We start from the raw sequence: 19,985 nt of genomic DNA on the forward strand, positions 1-19,985 counted from the left end.
CACTCGACGATTCGCCAACCCCAATTCGACCAAGGGAGAAGCGGGCGAGGCGGGTAGTCTCGTGATATAAAGCGGTTTTGCTTCGACGGTTTTATGAATATGCTTTCTCCAAGCAACTGCGCGAGCCTGAAACCCCTTGCACCAGAAGGAGGAGCCCTAGACGGCCGGAAACCCGGGTTGAAAGCCAAGCCAAGAACGTTATAGGTGAACGATAATTCATCGACTTTGCCTCTGAAACAAGGGAAACCTTTCCACGGTGCTTCAGCTCTAGTATCGGGATACTTTCTCAGTTCGCTTTTACGCGATTCGGTAGATCAAGCACCATCTTTGCTTTGCGTAGAATCCTTTGCGACGATGATGAACTTCTAGGGCGTGTTAGGACTTTTTGCGGTTTTAAGATTGGATTTCGATTTCAACTTTCTTTGATTCTCGTCTATGATTCTCTTTTCTTAGCCACTTTTGCCACCAATCGTAATTTTCTATTTTTAACAAGGAGAAGAACGAATTAATTATTCTTGATATACGTGATTTTTCGTTTCGATTTGTCGCTAGATATTTTATTAATGATTCGAGAACTGGTGTTAAATTTCTATTCAAATCACGTCAAACCTTTTTACGAGGTAACAGATATTGGACCTGTCGTCCTTGCGATAATTAATACATGCAAGTAATTTTGTAAAATTAATGGTTACTTTTATCAAGATAGGATAGTTACATATACTCGTATATTTTCATCGCATCATTCATAATTTATTCATAATGATGTTATATCTTTTCATAACGTCGGCCGTAATATCCGTAAAATAATAAAAACAAACATAATATTCTTAAATAATAAGTCAATAAAAGCATAATAACTAATAGTACGAACAGAGAAATAGAATTAAATGTAATGCTATCAGAGTTGATTATTATGATCCCATTTTACACGCTTAAAATAACAACCCGCCGTGTAATCGACGACCAGTTTCTCCCTAATAAAAAGATTAAAACAGCAAGCACCGTTATTACCACAAAGTATCTGTTCGATCTACTTCTTCGTTCCATCCACTCAGCCGCAGAAATAAAACTTCCGGCTGATAAAAAAAACAGCATCCTCATCTATGTATCGAAATCACGGCGGCTGGGTTCAGGGTTCGCCGTAAATTGCATAAACTGGGAAGCATTGTCTTACGGGTGAAATTCATTTATGGCGTACTCGCGAGCGTAATCGAGTTTGTCTGGGTAGCGAGGCGGGCCGCTTTCGACAAAGTGGCTTTTCCTCACTGATCCAGGAAGCGGCGAAAGCCGGAAATACCTACGTTAGGTGAGACGCGCGAGACTTCAAAGAAGGGTAGTCGGCTGAGGGTGGCAAGAACATCTACTCGACGAAATTCTACCGCCCTCCGCGGCTCTCGCTCGTGTTTTATCGCATTATTTATTGCTGCGAACTACAGGCTCTTCCTGCGACAGCCCTTCCTCCGCCCGTGTCACCACCACGATCTTCGACGCACACGCTCGCAGGTTATTGATGGATTCCTCCCTTATGAAATATCTCGGTGGTCGGTACGAATTTATTGCGGAGCAGTTCGAGCCGCTCTATGTCGTATTGTTCATGATAAACCCGCACTGATATCTTCCACAGACGTTCCAACGTCCCCCTAAAAAGCCCCCGATGAGCCGTTATACGATTCTTTTTCTGGCTGTTCCGCCTGTGTCGTCCGCGCGACATCGCTCGTGAACGCTTCGAGTATTCGCATTAGCCGGAAAGAAGACGACCGCTTGTTTCCATGGTCTGGCAGATAAAAACGGCGATCTTCCTCGATGGCAATGTCGCTTCGCTCGAGACTTTGCGCGTGAGTCGTGTTATGATGTGGAATAAGTGGTCGGTTGGATGGTTGGTTTGCGTGCAGACGTTTTTGGTGGACGCTGGATGTTTAATCCTTTCGCTACTCTGCAGTGATTCTATTTTATGGGATGGTTTTTGTAGAAAGAAAGAGGAGCGAATCGTGTAGCAATGTTGCACTTGCTACATCAGCTAGAACGTGCAGCTGTATCGGATTATATCGTAAACAATATAAGATATTGGAAGAAATTATTGTTCGTTGACAAGAGATCAATTTATTAGTTAAATTATCCTGCCTTATACCCTTATACAGTTAATTATATTGTCTTATATTGTCTTTTGGTGAATGTAACTATAGTGGAAACATTATCGTCGTTTCAGGTTTGTCCTCTCGAATGTAATTTGTTGTCATAGTCTGTTTTCATTTGTTTGAGGAACGAAATTGTTCGGAGAATCAACATATTTATTGCGTGTCGACGATAACGAATTTTCGCGACTAAACGTATCTGAATATTTGCGCGCGAGGTATCGACCGTTTGAAAGAAGATCTCGCGGCATCGAGGTTTCTCACGGAACGGGGGGAAATTTCGTTTGATGTCGGATGGCTTCGGAAGTTCGCTACGCAGAAACGACATAATTACACGCAGCGAGGTTAAAAAATGCAACGCGACCGAGGGTTAAGGCTGGGGCCAAGGGAGTATTTGTCAAAGAAAATTTTCATAATCGCGTCGCTTGCTGTCGGCGCGTTTTTCCGTGGCTTTGGGCGTCGTTAAACAAATTTGCACGCCCTCGTCAGCCGCTCGTCCGCCCGTGAACAACGACTCCAAAGGATCTTCCCTTTCCAGTCGTTTCCTTATTTCTCCATCTTTTATCTTCTTTCTTACCTTCTTTTTTTTTTTGTATGTGTGTGTGTATGTTTTTTTTCATGTTTTCATAACGAACAAACGTCTTTACATGGTTTCTTCGCGTACGCAATACAAAATTTTACCTCGATCGCTCGCGTTTCCCGTGAAACGATGGAATTTGGGGCAGGTTGCGGTTCGACGACGCACGCGAGCCTACGAAATTAAGGGAGGCCTCGCTTTCTTTCCCCGCAAGGCGTGCCAACGTTCGCCTCGGACACGATACGCTGCACCCAACGAAAAAGCTGCTCGCACGCAAGAAACACTTGTCATTACATCGACGCGACTCGTTCGACCGTTCGACGTCGAATCGTTTATTTTAATCTGCTGCCATTAGCGGTAAAAAGAAATCGCGGGGACGAGTGTACGTTCCCTGTATGTGTTTCTTACAGAAACGTCATGTTGCTTGGCACTTTAAAACACGCTCGTTTTTCGACCCTTTTCTCTTTTTCTTACGTAACTTGTGTGCACGTGTAAGGAAGTTTGTGCACGAATGTGTCGAACGCTGTTTCTAAATTTTGTGTGGTAAATTGAAGTAGAAAGTGTACAAATTATGGGCTACGTATTACGAAGAATACGTGGTTCATTCCTGATATCTCTATGACTTGACTCAAGCGACAGGATACGCGTAACTTCTGTAAACAAAGAAGATAACGATGGATGCAAAATTTCGGCATACGTCAGATACATAATTTTCAACGCATGATCTTGCGTGTTTATTTAGTATTATTATATTTTATTTATTTTACCGTACATATTCTTACGAAGAAAGATTGGAAGGAATATACAAACTGCTATAATTCCTCTCGACGTTAATATAATTTTCCTTTTATTTAACAGATGCATAAAAAGAATTGTTAGGATGTAGAATTATAGCGTGGAGAAGTAAACCTACAAATTCATTGAAAAATATATATAGCTATATATGCCGATGTATTTTTCGTGCTCACTGTAGTATACATATGTGTGTACATTTATTGCGTACGAAGAACAACTCTGTCGCCTGAATGTCGAATATATATTAAAAATACGTATTATAAAATGTAAATAAATATTATATATAACACATAATAAATGACGAAACGTAATAAAAAATTTCCACAGGTAAGAAGTTTCACTTTTGTTTCCCAAAATGTTTCGTCCTGTTCTTAAGGACAGGGATTACCCAGCTCCCGTTGGAAAGTCCTTCAAGCGAGATCAATCTCCTTTTAGCTGGGTCTCTCCGTCCGCCGGGTTGCCGTTCAATTACGTAGTCATTAACTCGCGATTGTCTCTTCGGACGTAACCTCGTTACGCCGCCTCAAATCCCGGGCGCGGCAATATTCCGCGTGCAGATCTCAACACAGATAGGCTTTTAGCGTATTAGCAGGCACAATGTGACAATGGAACATAGTCTGTGCGTTACGAGAATAGCAAATGCCGCCACTCTATCCGTTTCCCATACAATAGCCTGGCTCGTCCCGGCTACGAGCGCCGCGAGCCTTGCGAATATTCAGGCGGAACACGTATTTCATAAACGATAGCTCGCTACGTCGCGTCGTCGTCGCGACGATCCAAGTCGATGCTTCCTCCTTTTTGCTTCCTTTACGATTTGGTGGGAAAGTCAAACGTGTGCGATGTACTAGCGATCAAATAGTTGGAATCACTTTCTCACTTGTATCTATAATGGAGTTTTCTTCTAATTATATCTAGATTATAATTATCATAAATTTGCCATTTTATTTATAATGTGAATAGCGTGACGGTTTCCTTTACTTTGATAAATTTATGTTTAAAGAGTTTCTGAGTTAATAGAATTCAAAGTAGATTGATCTGTTTCAATTGGCATTACTAAGGATCATTAAGGTGTGAGATTTGTATAATGATATATAGAAAAATGTATAACGCAAGGGAAAATATCGTATCCGCGTGCTTCAACAAGTAAATGATAAAAAATATGTCGTTTTAAACATCTGTTAAATCATTACGAAGAATCGTGAATCGTGTCAAATATCTGAGTTTTATGAAATAATTGCAAATTTTTAGCCACTTGCTTTCTATTGCTTTTCGCCTCGCGTCTCTATCTTTGCTATGTAATTCGTCGTTTCGTACTGTGAATCGCAAAGTAAATGGCAGTCAAAGCGACGTTCATTAATAAACTAATTTTTCATCCGACTAGAAACGCAATATAAGGCGGTCGCTGCTTTTAACTCGCCTTTGACTCGCCCGAGCCATTACGACTCCACGCAGAAACTATACCGAACGCATGAAAATTCTCCTGAATTTTCGCTACTCTCTAAATTGAGCGGAAGAAAACGGTAGAACGAATTTCATGCGAAATACCACGGTAGATGGTTTCGAATGGAATTTGGATTGGCAACGTGGTGCTGAGATGCGTTTATAATGTTGTATGAACGCGAACGACGCTACGCGATATCCCCTGTTGAATAAACGTCTATATACTCTCAGTTCTTCCTTGTAATTCTCAGGAATTCCTCGATAACAGCTTTTCGATAGAAACGTGTATCTATGGTTTTCATGAAGTTGTCTGTTCCATTGGAACGGCTCTAGAAGTGGTTTAAAATATGATTGAGCTGACCGATTTAACCGTGTTAGGAGAAGCAATATTTCACGAGTCGCTGGATTTCAAGAGACTCTCGATGATACACATCTTTAGATCGACCTGCGTGCAGTCGAGGTTATTGAGCGTAGTAAATCGTTTTAGTCACTTTTCAACGAGTATAAATCTCGCAGGTAGCTCAAGGTAACATTAGTTGGATTTTTCCACGTATGAAATATCGATTCTACTTGTTTCAAATATTTCTTACATTGTACAAAAATTAGTTAATATGCGCATTCAATTAGCCTTCAATACGTCATGTACAATTTACTTAATAGTTGTGTTTTAACATTGTAATCGAGAAAGGAAACTTTAAACGTTTGCTCGTACAAAGCTTCTCTATTTTTAATACACCATGTATAATTTACTTAACGTTTGTGTTTTAACATTGTAATTGTAAGAAGGAAATTCAAGCGTTTGCTTAATATTTTTCCTTCTTTATTTCTTACCCATCTAGATTTCCATTTAATTTTACACAATTTAACGACATCGAACTGGATCGTAGGAAACTTTGCTTTCTTCTTGTTTTACGAACCGAACATCCGTATCTATCGTTCCTACTACAGCCAAATTACTTTATTCACATATACCAATAGAATTACATTGGCACAACTCTCACGCACCTTTTTCACTACGCGGTCCTCAATGGGTTAACCAAACACGCGACAAACGATCCTCAAACCTACTCTTCGCACCCTCCCTTAAAAGCACCACGAACGTCGATCTCCCTGTTTCCCATTCTGATCCACGAAAAACCGGCCGCCATCAAGCGTCAAGCGAAACCCGCAGTCGCGTCGAAACGAGTTTGTCTAGCATCCCCTGTTTGCAGGGGGTTGTCCGCCAATCAGTCAGATTATGCCGAATCCGTAGAACACGATACGTACGTTATCAGCCGGTACATAGCGCACGGTCGATGGATATGAGCCGGCCGTGTAGCATGTAGAATGCGATTTAGTCGGAGCGAGAGGGCGAAACCACCGAGGCTGCCGGGATCTCGGTGGATGGTCGCGTTAGAATGCCGGTTGGTGGACGGTCGCTGGCGGTACACGCGTCGTAAAGTGACGATCAGATCAGGATGCAGGAAATTGGCCGGATTCGCGAGCAATGGGCCATGCTGATACTGCGGGGCCGTTGGTGCGCGCGCGCACTCTCTTTGCCGCGGATATCGGTTCCAAGTATTGCTCGATATGACCGATACAACACGAACACATGCCATCCTTGCCTACGTGATTCTCTCTCTCTCTCTCTCTCTCTCTCGTTCTGTTTCTCTATGGCTGTCGTACGAATTCAATGTTGTTGTTTGCGATCCCGTCGTAGTGAAATGGCTGGTCGCATTCGCAGGTTTCCTATGCGGAGAATCTTGCCTGTCTCGCCAACTACGTCCTTTAGACCCTAACACGGAGCCCGAGATAGAAAAACGGCGCTTTGCGGTTGTAGAGCGACAAGAAATCGTATTTCGATTGTGATATTGAAAGAAAATACGGGGATTCGGTGTTGTCGAAGTGCTGTCGAAGTTGAAGACGAAGAATTAGATAGATTTGAAACGAGAGATTGTTATTTGTAGCAGTTAGCTAATTCCCTTTCGATTGCAGTTCTTCAAAAATCGGTATATCTTAAAGAACATGTATCTAGCTAGAATAAAATGTAGCGGATTAGAGTATATCGAGCATATCGAGTAGCATACAATATGTTATTTACTATTGTATTGCTACTCGGTATATTGCTGTTATGATATTAACAGCATAGTACATTGTCCGACAATTTTACATCTTCTACCTCTTTTTCAATCTCCTGCATCACATCGACCGTGTCTTACTACAAGCAGTTGTCACTGTATCCGTAGAGGTCCACTATAAAAATGTAGGAAGAATGGCGAAAAATGTGGAAACTTCAGGAAAGGTAAGGAAAATCGCGAGGAGAGGTCGGGATTTAACGAAGTTCTTCATCCGGGCGCAATATCGCGCCATTAACTGTAGATAAGCCAGCGGCTAGAGCTCCGGCCAATATTGAATGGTCTGTATAGGTAGTTTGCCCGAAGGGGGTCGGAGGTTGCCGGTACGCGGGGGTGATTGTGCATTAGTGGCACTATTGTGCCCGGGCCTCCCCTCAAATCCATATTACTCGTGTAGTAGTCAGTCAGTGTCCGTGTTGCCTCTCCGCGCGTCCGTTCGTTCGGAACTACGTATTCGAGTTGTGTATAGAGATCCGCCCCGATTCCCGGCGTGCTCTATATGCAAACCGCCGCGTAATGAGTCCGTCAACCCCGTAACGTCGTTTGCCGCTATCCTTGCACTTAGGCGGCGGTGGTACAGCCATTTTCCACCGAATCCACCGGCCTGCCTCCGTCTCGAATGCAAATCCGTCGCAACTCCTACCACCGTCGTCGTTGCTGCCCGATCGGGCCTCATGCAAATTCGCTCGTGGCTCCGATTATCGCTAACGTTCGAGCTTTCCACGTGGAGAGCTTTGCGCTTTCTACGCCCGGTATTTATAGATTTCATGGACTAATTTCTCGACTCATTCTGCAATTCGAATAAAAGGAGATACGTAAATGTCCCGTGGCGTGTGAGATGGTGAAGATTTCTGTGAATTACAGAAAATTATTTCTAACCTACGTAGGCTTATTTTTTATTTCAAATGGGAATTATATTTCAACGTACTTCTCCAGTTTTCAATTCTTTGAACCTCTCTTAACGTTCTGTACTTTTTATTATATTAAAAATGTTCTGAATAATCAACTTCGCTAAAGTTATTATCGTTTCCAAAGATAGATATTGGTTTTTCGAAGATATTGGTTTTACATCCTGATGCAACTATACTAATTTCTCACTGAGTGTATGTTTGCAATAAACGACTTCTAACTTCTACGTACATTTTCAGATTGACTTCGAATCTTACTATTCTAATACGCATAATATATTCACAACAAAAATCCGTAGTAAGCGTTCGAGTATTTTCGTGAACCACTGTAGCTCGAAAGAGAGAAAGAGAGAGAGAGAGAGAGAGAGAGAGAGAGAGAGAATGAGTAGGCGCGAATGGGCGTAGGAGTATCACGCCTTGCGGAGATCTCGATTAATGTCGGTTATTAGCGAGCTGTCATCCAGTCGTCGTAAGGATAGCGCGTCGCGGTCCGCTTTAACAATGCCTCGTCAACGCGCGAAACGAGATGACACGGCCGGGCGCGTGTGATAATTATTCTCGCAGCTCTCTGTGCTCGCTTCTATCGAGGGATTGTTTGCGTGAACTCGTACAAATACCACTATTCGCACATGTACACACAGCCGGTATTGGCGGTATTACAGTAGCGAGCTGGTTAGCCAGCATCAGTCGACGTCGCCGACGTAATGTTTGGCATAGCTTGTCGCAATATGTTACACACCATCCACCAACCGACCCGTTCCACCATCGAATCGGGTTACTACGAGTATCTTCCCGGTGTACGGCAGCCATGGCCTCTGATGCATGCAATCAGTGTGACCAACGACTTGGCCGTACGTCGCCAACCAACTGGATGCCACGTAATTACGAAACGCGAAATAATTCAGGAGGGCCGAGTGGCCGACGGGAAACGCTACCCCATGGAAACCAGTTACAAGTGTACGAGGGTTGGAATTTTTTCCGTGGAAATGTTTCTTTCCACTTGGACATCGTAGCTCCTTCATGGAATACGTAATTAAGATGCCTCGTGTTTCTGTGGAATTATTTTGGTTTGCCTTTAAATCTCCGACAATTTCTGATTATCACGGTGCATCTCTACGAGACGGTATATCTCGTGCAGACGATGTCGCCGAAGGTTGTACGCAAAATGGAATCTTCTGCGAAGAATAATTCTCGTAGAATCTGCGTGTTATGTTTCAAAAAATATATGTACGTTGCTCGAGCCAATCAAAGAATCGCTAGGCACAAGGAGTGGATATAAGAAAGAATGCGATGCGAGAAACAATCCTCTAATTATTTTCTATGGCGTAGAATCTAAACGTCATTTACGTCATCTTCCTGCGATGAATCGAGTTATCAGGATAAACTACTTGTTCCTTGAGAATCGAGTATGAATCGTGCACTAGTGTAATGAGATTAATAAATGAAATTACAAGGTGCAATCGATCGGTTTGGCCTCTGAGAAGCTCGGTTAAATCAAAGGATCAACGGCAAATATCTCCGCAACGCGTGTCAAGCGTTTCGTCGTGAAAACGTGCTGCGTACGATTCGCGACAATGCTACAGCCGTTGGAACCAAAACGCGAGAATACGTCCGCATACATTACGACCGCGTGTCCGTGCGGCATCGGTCGGTGCCGGTGGCCTAATGTTTAGCATAGGTTGTCGCAATATGTTACACGGGATCCAGCCGTTTCCAGCATCGAATCGGTTTAGCTCGGTATCTCCGCGGTGTTTCGTGTCTCCTCTGAACCGATACGACGCGTTCCGCCACCGCTCGCCCCCTTGTTTAGAGGCGGTGGCCCGCTGTCAGCGTATGCTAATCACGGTAATAGGGCGACGCGTAACCGTGGCCAGCCTGATATTTCGAAACAACATCGATTCGAACACCGCGTCCGTGGCTAATCGCGTCGCACTCCGACATCTCCCGCGTTCGCTAAGGGCCACCGGGATTCGGCCCTCTGTTGTCCATTACGCCCTGTCACAATTATGCGCGCTGTTTCGCCGGTAACAATGAGAAAGCGTGTAAAGCAGGGTGGCCGAGTGGAACCACAGTGCGTGCCGTTATTAGAAAGTGACACGGCCAGAGAAATACCTGTGGCGGATGTCGACGAATCAGCCTCACACGACCTCGTGGTGATCGACCGTGATTTCGTTCAGTCTCGGTTGATCTCGCGGTTAACTAACCGTGAACGATGATGGACAATGGGAAGGAGAAATAGCGATGGAGGGTAGAATGATAGATTGATTATCTGGACGATGAGTTATTTTATGTTTTATGCGCACCTGTCGAGAATGATTATTATAATTACGATTATTAACGTGTTGATCACCATGGGAGTTATTGGTGACAAACGATTGCTTTGTCATTGGCGACATGGGAGTCAAGGGTCACCATACAACGATACTTTATTCAATGAAAAATGATATTTATTCTTTTATATTATTATTAATATAATTAAATGCTCCGTGAAGAGCTTGAATAATTTTGTTCTTTTGATAAGATATATAGAGAAAGATATGCACTATCGTCATAAACAGACGTACAAGATTCGTGCAGGAGTATACGTGTTAACAAGTAACGATAGTATTATAGTAGTCGAGAAAGTACTAAATAGAAATATATTAAAAGTGCTACAACTTAAAAATATCTCACGCAAAATAAATAATAACAATTCTTCTTCTCTTTTCGTTCTCAATACCCGATTCTTATTAATATTCTTATCGATAACATAAACATCTCGACAATCGGACTTCTCCAATTACGCGGCGCAGCTTGAACGAGATTTACGAATGAGAATTAAAGGCAAGAAGGGGCGGATTATACACAAGCAGGTCGACGAAATAAGGCGATCGTTGGGAACAGTGATCGTAATACTCGTAATTGACTGGCGTCGGATTCGAACCCGTAGGAGCGAAACTCGCAAGGGTGGCTGCCAATTCGAGCACTTTTAAAAGCGGTGTCCCTAATCTCTCGGTGTTGTTGGTGGAAATTCGAGGGGCGGGGGATGCATTAGCGCGACGTTTCGGTGCTATATAGGTCCCTGGGTGGCGGTTGCTCCGCCAAAGCGGATATTATAAATTCCAAGTCAAATGTAGCGTATTGTAATTCCGCCGGGGTATCACTTAATGCAATCTGTACAGTTTCGTCCGTGGAAAAATTGGACCGCCCGTTTCCGCGATGAATTCGAACCACTGCTCGCCGTATCACTCTCTACAGCTCTCTTTTTCCTTTGCCAAGCACAGGGAATTGTTTCACGTTGAATCGTGATAAACCGTGGACGATAAGATCGAAGCCAAGCCGATTCCCGTTAAAAATCTATAAGCCGCGCGATAAGATGCGAGCCAAGAGAATTTCCACCGCGATAGTCGGTGTTTCAATTTATTTTACGACGCACACAACACAGAGGAGGACACGGGAAACGGGATTCGCGAGAATCGCTCGCGATTCCTCCTCTTCTTGTCGTGCAAGTACAAATGGGAAAGAACGATGTGCAGCCACGTGAAATTAAAAGACCCACGCCCCTCTATCCGGGAGCACGACAAAAGAAGATGCTCCAGTTGCCTCGGTAGCGAGAATACAGGATTACGTCTTCTCCTCGTCATCGTTCGTCTGAGAAAAAAAAAAGAAAAAAAATAAATACCCTGGAGCGCGAGCAGAAAAATAAGCCCTTAAAGAGGCTGATGAATTTTAAATCAGCCTCGCATTGAAATCAGGAAAACGTCTCCATTGCCAGAGGACTTTCGTGCTCGCCCTCTCTCGTCCTGCATTTATACGGCTCTCTTTCTCCATCTCAGACGATCTCGTTCCTTTTCTCTTCTCCCTCCATCGTTTCTACTCTCTGGTACTTTCAGTTTTCATCTCTTAATAATACAGAGACACTAATACCCTGATCACATATTCTCGGGGATAAAAGGTAAATCTTGCGCTCCGGGCGGGTTATAAGGAGCACATTAATTCCATTAGAAAAGGCGTTCGTAACCTCCCTCTTCCGTATCTTCTCGTTTCTCTTTCTTCTTCCTTTTTCTTTGAAGGGCAGGTTCCATCTTCTTCTGTCAACGATAGGAGATACGCGCCGACCTCGTTCTCGTGTTTCTTTCTCGAGGTTAGAATCCGTTTATGAGATCGTCTTCGTTAGTACACTCGTGTGATATTCAGTCTTCTTCTTTGATCGAGAGATATTCATTGTTCGTTGGATCGCTTTGACGTAGTTAACAATTGTGTTCAATATTCGCGAAATTAGATACGCGTATTTATACATAGAACGTAGAATTGCGTAGAACAAGGATGCCTCGAGGGATTTTATGGCAGGATTCTACTACTAATCTCGTAACAGGGTATCCAGCAATAATGCTATGACGAAACTCGCCAGGAGGCGTCGTAAAAGTTACCATCTCGCGCGACAAACGTCACGATTCCGGTAGCACGTGTCGTCGCGTTATTTCTTTCCATGGGATACTAATGGTTTGGTTCCCTGTCGCAAGAAATTCCATAAACTCACGAATTTTAATATGATCTGCAGCTCCGTGATGCTCCATCTGTACACAACCTACCTAACGCTGTGTTGGAAAATTAGCTACCTCGACCATAAAAATAAATAACGACAGAATTTTAACGATTGATAAGCGCAATTTCTATAATATTATTACTTCAAATAAGTCTGGATCTGCTAGTGAATAGCCTCAGACGTTGGAAAATTATCAATGAAAACAAATAATAAACAGCTACTCTCACTTACGATTAGAAGTAGCTGAAACAGAAATAAATAAAGAATACAGTTCCCTATCAGGATATTTCAGAGTTGATAAAGGAAGAAATTATCGCCATACGATAAATCATATCCACCCAACAAGCTCGCGAAAGAATATTCACGTGCCTGAGAAACTCCAACCCAAGAACGAAAGGAATCGAAGCAGAAACGCAAGTGGAACAGAGGAAAAAGTATGCGTCGGTCGATCAGCGTTCGAGGAGCTGAGAATCCGGCGCGCCACCCCCAGGGAAATCGCTTTAAACCTTTTAAATTCGGAACCCCCGAAAAAGAAGGACACGAGTCCTCGAAGCGAACAGGCACGACGCGACAGCGGCGGCGATACAAAACATCGCAACCGGGCGATTCGTACGCACACAGGCAAGCATCGGTAGCCGGTTGCACGGCACATAAATATATCGCGTACGGAAGAGGGAAATCTGTTTAAAATATGTTCTCTCTCTCGCCATTTCGCCATGGTCGTTTGCCACGGGGAATAGCTAAATGCTTTTTGCGAGAGGCCATTTAAATCTTTACCTTTCGTCCCGTATATCCTTCCCTCTGCTATTCGTCCATTTGTCTTCTCCTCTTTCCTCGTTCTTTCTACGATCTTTTCCCCCATCGACACTGGTCTCGTCGCTGTTTGTAGTTCGACGGCTATGGAACGCGAGCACGATAGGCAAAACGCAGAGAAACGCGGAAACCGGCGAGGAAAATAAAAAGGGGAGGAAAGCCAACGGCATCTTAAAGGCGAATTTCTCTGTTTGTTGTTATCGATTCTGCTTATTCAATCTACGAAGGAACGTTTCTGCTGCGTTATACAGGCGTGACTGATATCTTTGAAGTATCTGTAAATATTCTGACATCGCGGGACAAGCTTTAAAACGTAGCTTGAAAAAGAGGAGGACAGAGAATTCTCTGGCGTTTTTCGTTTCGACCGCGGCCGCTTTCGTTTCCTCGTGCGGCATCTTTTCCCGATTCTTTGCTCTCTCCCGCGTTTTATCGAGATTGGCCGCCCGACTCCGGCTCGCGTCCCCGAAGTCCCACAGGAAATGGGGAGATCCGGATGCAACCGTACACAACGGCCACGAAATTCGCCCCGTGTACACAGAGCCTTGCCGATTTCCGCGTACCCTCGTCGAGCTGCCGCGCGGATCTTCTTCTATACTGGCGCGTGTATGCACGCAAGAAAAACGCGGACGCTTTGCATGCGAAAAAATGACGTCGACGATTCACCGCGAATCGCAAAACCGCTGGTACCCAGGGGAGTCGGGCACAAGATGGTCGGTACTTTGGACGAAACACAAGAGCGACGCGAGTTTCGCTCGTTTCTCTTGAATATGAATGGCCACGCGCACGATTTGTTGCCGGATATTACGAGGATCGATGGAGTCTTGCGTCGATTGTGAGCCGTAGATTTGTCTGGTTTCTGTGGAATTTGGTTTCTGAAAATTACGTCCAAATTACTCGAAACGTAGCATATTCTGACATGTGACGATCTTAGCGATTATTTTCATGAACAACGCATTGGTACGTCAAATGTTTCTTGGCTGTTTTCGCAGATTTATGATTTCGTTGTGTCTTTAAATACGCGTGGCTTTTTCTTTTACTCTTGTTGGTTTGTACTGTGGATATTCCGTCGTGGACGCTGTAATCTTGTTATGTAGATTATTGCGTATAAATAGAACACCATTGTACAAACGAACTTGAACATGAAATTGGATAAGTTATAAACTATGTATTCGACAAATCTTTTTCGATAACAGTAACAATTTTGGTAACAAACGAAATTGTACAAATTGCAAATTATTCAATAAAGAGAAATAGAGAAATTCAGCAATTTGTAATTTGTATTAGTTTATGGAAAAGGAACGTACAGTGTATTTATGAAAAAGTTTAAATGTCCTGGTATACAATTATTTAATAATCTTATGGCCTAAAAGTTGCTTAAGAATGATATATTCATTGACGTGTATTCAAATAGAAATAATCCTTGTCTGATTTTGGAATCCAGACAGCGAAGATCGCTATCGTCATAACAATAGTTTAGTACACGCTGCTGTATCTCAAGTGCGAGAGGAATGAAAGCATAGAACAAGAGGAGACGAAGAAGCGTATTTCTCGAGGGTTAAGCGCCGCTCGACACCAGTTGCTCGACGTAGCTCGAGGAAATTTATTGGCGCAAGTTCGCCTCGGGGAGGTCGATGAAAATGAAATCGGTGACGACGAAGACGACGTACACTCGAAAGGTGGTATGGAAGACACGTCGCTGAAAGGAGGCTAAGCGCCACCGGCCGTGAATTCGTTGTCGATCGGTTTATTATGAAAAAAAGTCGTTCGATCTCGAGAAGGCTGGTTGTCACACGCACGCGCGCGCGCGCGTCTCTCGGCCTTAATACCGTCGACGTGTTATTCCACCAGCGACGTTCATCTGACGAAATCGACCATAGTAAGGCGCATTCCCCCGATGCCGTTTTCTTCTCGACGTTCCATCCTACTGCTATTTATCGGTGAAAAACACCACGTTCAGTCTCGTTTCTCACGTTCACGACAATTCCAGGATAATTCCAGGGTTACATCGTGAAAAGTGGAACGACCTATTCTACAATGTATCTAGCCGTCTGTCTGTAGCGTAAACGTCTCTGAATATCCAACGCTGTGAATAAGAACGTTGTATAGCGTCGTAAATCGAAACACTGAGCGAACCCAAGCATTTACTTTAAATCTAGAGTGGAACACTCGAATGTCCGATGTAACGACGTATAAAGGATCGAGTGGCGGCGATTCGACCCTACGAAATCTCTCGTTTGATCTTCCTCATCGCGACGCCTTCCTCCACGACGCTTCCCGCTCGTTCTCTCGTCACCGGCTATTGTAAGTAAATCGGTCACTTCGCCGCTCATAAATGAAAGGAAGAAACGAATATCTGACGAAGAACGCACGAAGAGGCTAGTGTACGAAATGAAAGAGCAAGAGAGAAAGAGAGAGAGAGAGAGATAAAAGGAGAATGGACATGAGCCACGAAGAATTGACCGTTTTGGCCTCCCTCGAAACCGATGTCCGGTCAGCACCCTTGATTCGAACGTTGCCCTCCCCGTGTACAGGACTTTTATAGCGCATAAATATCGAGAGCTCTCCATGATATCCCTACTGTATTATCAGAGATGCTTACTGTCGGTTCACCGACAAACGGGCACAGGGGAGAATACCAGAACTGTTATTTGGAGCAATTCTATATCGCCCGACTCACACCTACAGAAAGGACGGAGATTCGAAACAACAGCCGTCTCGCTGGAGTTGCGCCAATTCCGTTGCAACGAGAGACGTCGTTCTCGCGGCGTATCGCGGCTGTGTACGAATTCAATCTGCAGACTGGCTCGTGCTTCCGGGAAATTGAAAGCGATTCCACTCATTTCCAGACTCGCGAACTTCGATTCCTTCTATGAAACTCCTTCGTTTCGACGTTTCCGTTAGAAAATCCGACCGTTTCATCTAAAGTCGAAACTCTGGAAGTAAATTACAAGACCCCGAATTCCTGTCACAACGATTACCAACCAATCCTTCTTTGTAACAAGTACATGTTGAAATGCAAAATTTAAGTTCTACAAGTAAAATACAAGACCAGAAATTCCAGTTTCAACGATCACTCATCGATCTTTATCCGCGTGTCTGTGTTAGAACGTCTGACTGTTTAATCCCGAGTTTACAATCCCGTAGCGAGTAAAGAACTCTACCCTATCTTCGCGGTGTCTCTATAGAAAAGCTGAATATTCGATACGAAGTGCCGAGACGAGCGGGAAAATCGAGAAATCTCGTGTAACCGAGCTTTGATCGATCTTTACGTACCGCATCAAACCGAGTCATCATGGTACGAACGAACCTTCTTCTCTCCACCGTTTTAACGCAAGCTATCCTTCGAATTTATATACATGTGTCTATACATATGTATACATACGTAGATACATACAAGAATATAAGAAATTCGGGGAGTCGAGAGGGAAATCGCATATTGTCAGACCATCAGCGCCCCTCATCCTGGCGTCGTTGAGCAGCGTCGTACCCTCCACCTTGTTCCGCACCCTCCGCACGATCGCCAACCTCTTCGGCTCCGAAACTTGCTCGGGGATGCGTGGACGAAAAAGAGAAGAAACAAGGGGAACGGAGGAAGACAGCGAGAAACTGGGAGTTAGAGGGCGGTATCGCCCCTATCTGTATCCGTGTATGGTTCCAATAAAACGAGAACCACTCACAGCTTTTGTGTCGGATACAGTGGCGGTGTTAGAGCACGCGAGGGTGGGAGTCGCGGCGGAAAGGGGCGCTAGTGGTTGTTATCGGCCATCAGGTTTTATATCCGCGTTCAGAGGGGGTTGGCTTGGTCGATGGGGAACAGCTACGGGGAGAAACGGTCAAACGATACTGGATACACCGCGTGTTTCACAAAGATTCTATGAAGATTGCCCGGGATTTTATTACGGGAGAAACGTCGGTTAATAAAAATGAATAGGAGTAGGGTGGATGGGGGTGCGCGACGGAAACGGGACCTCCTTCTGCTCTGAACTCGGAGCCTACCGTTTCCGTCTCGTTCTAGTCGATTCGACGTGGTAACCGATTCGAAAGTGCGATCTCGCACCGACCGCGTAAACCTCGTCGTTTAGATCGGCCGAAGACGGCTGAGAGCCACGCTAGACGCGTTTATCTTCCTCCCTTTGGCTTCTGAGTCATCGGCGCGGCGATTGGCCACCGAGAATCTTCCGCGAGATTGAAGGTGTAAAATTGTTATCGACCACGGATTTAGGGGCTCCACCGAAGCCTTCTGACGAGGGTAAGTTTTATTTTTGCAGTTTTGGTGGATTACTAAGGTCGATCGTTCTGCATGGAGGATGTTTCAAGAGAATTTGAAAGTAGCAACGATCTGCTTTGCTAATCTTTCTTATTTGTAATTAATTACACGATCGTTTAAATAATTCTAAGCAACAAATAAATCGTCTGTTGCTTATGAAGTTTCGAAAATGATTGCCATTAATTCTTTGCGTCATGAAGACTTTTCGAAGTTCTACCTTTTAGTATATGTACTTGTACGTTGAACTGAAAGTTCGCGCTGAAGATACTAGTCAAAAATAAGAACAAAATACTCATCGATCGTATAATATTGCTAACGATATCTTGTACAACGAGTAACCGATAAATCTCGACAATTTCCGCTCAGTTTTATTGTACTTCTCCTTATCTATACTTGGCCTCTCGACGTTTAAATTTACCAATCAGACGCCAATAACAGACGTTCATTCACGGTTGTCCGAAGACGACCAGTTGATTGAAACCACGCTTCAGATTCGAAGACCGATACTCCACCGTGGTACATCCGTATCGCCTTTCCTGGGTGTTTCGCGAATTCCCTTCGGTGCAACGCTCTCGAGGACAACAAATGCAATTCACGGTAGTCTGGCGCGGGTAACGCGATCCGTCGCCAACCAAGTTCCAAGTGTTAATTCATGCGAGGTCCCGGAAGGGCGATACATCGAACGAGGAATCAAACGGGTGGCTGTCTGAAAGTCTTCAGCCGGAAAATCCAATGAAACGCGTTCTCGATACGCGTGGCGCCTCGTTGCCACCGTGGTGGATCGAGATAAAAACATGTTGGGGGTCGAAACTGCTCTATCCTCGCTGTGTTTTTCGAATCCTCTTTTCAGTGGTTAATTTTGCAACCTCGACAAAGGGAGATTCGTCTTGGTGTTTTGAGACCGAAGCAACAACAGCTTGTTATAATGTCGTTCGATTTTTTGGGAAGGAAACGAGACTTGATCGAGTCTGATCGACATAACGTTGCATCGTTGTGATCTTCAGTGTGTATCAGAGTGACGCTGTTTCGTTTGGCAGAGTCGTACATTCGCAATTAGTTCATCGAGATCCTAAAGTACGAAGCTACGCATAAGCTTTTGCAATTACATAAATATTATCACTTGCTATGTTTTTAAATCGATAAAAGGAAAGTCATTTTTCTAGAGTCGCTAATCCGCTTAACCTTATCTCGTCCGTATCTGACTGATGCAATTTTTAACTAGAATTACCACCAAATTGCACTTTGGATCTCGACTAAAATCTGATAGCCGATGTATTGAAATTTCCTAGTTCGATCGACTTCATCGTTTCTCGGTATCAAGAGAAGCTTCGAGTCGGAGGAAAAAAAGAGAAAAAAGACGAAGGGTAGAGCGAAAGGACGGAGAAAAAAGGGACAGGTCCTTTCTTGTTTGCTGGATCCCACCCGCGATGGGGTCAGAGGCGAATTGACTGCCGTGTCATTTGTAACAATAAAGGTGGGAGTCCCAATGTCTGGACCTCTGACTCTTGTTCCACTGATACGTACAAACCTCTATTCCCCCTTTTTTTCTCTATCTCACTTCTCTTCGACCCTCGGACAGAAGATACGGCCGGTTTCGATATCGTCTCTCGTGTGTATGCAATGAAATTGAATAATAGGATCCGAAGCATTTTTATCAAGGCCGAGTACAATGGGAACGGGGTTCGTGTCCGGGCTGTGTGACTGATGTACCAATTTATTTCACGGCGTCGTCGTATTTTCGTGGACGATGCTTCGAAAACGGTTTGATGCTTCACAACGATGTCCCCGATTGTCCTAAATAAATAAACGTTAGCAGACGAGCGCCAGAGGCAGCGGCACATTTTTCATATCCCTGATTGCCTCGCTTTTTCCCGTACTTCTCTTTCTTTCGTCGACGTTCGACTTTTTAAGGGATGATTTCGTTATTATCTCCAGTATTCTTTGTCGCGCGTGATTGTCTTCGGTATTTATTGGAGTCATCAGTTTCCCGCTAATTCGGACGACGTCACGGGGCCACGAAAAGGTACCATAATGTTTCTCGATGAAGTGACTCTTCCTTGAAGAGTTCTTTCTCTTTTCCCTCCGCCCTGTCTTGCTTTATTTTCTTTTTCTTGCTTTGTTAAGGCTCTCAGAACCGATTCGTAGGTTCGCGATAAATAACAAAATTATGAAGCTGATTATAAGCGTAAAATCGCAAAGATCTAAAAGTGCAGAAGTTCTCAAACTTCTAAGTCTAATCAAACTTCAAAATCTAACGGTTAATGGTATTCCATTCAGGTTCGAGATTTGTTCTTATTTGTTCACTCGATACGTCTGTTCTTGTTTCGGTATATCTAAAAATTCCGTGTCTTGTCATATCCTGAAATAAATCCTTTCTTCGAGTATCGTACGATCCTATTAAACGTCTTATCTTA

Source organism: Bombus affinis, chromosome 7, assembly GCF_024516045.1.
Source record: "Bombus affinis isolate iyBomAffi1 chromosome 7, iyBomAffi1.2, whole genome shotgun sequence".
NCBI lineage: Eukaryota > Metazoa > Arthropoda > Insecta > Hymenoptera > Apidae > Bombus > Bombus affinis.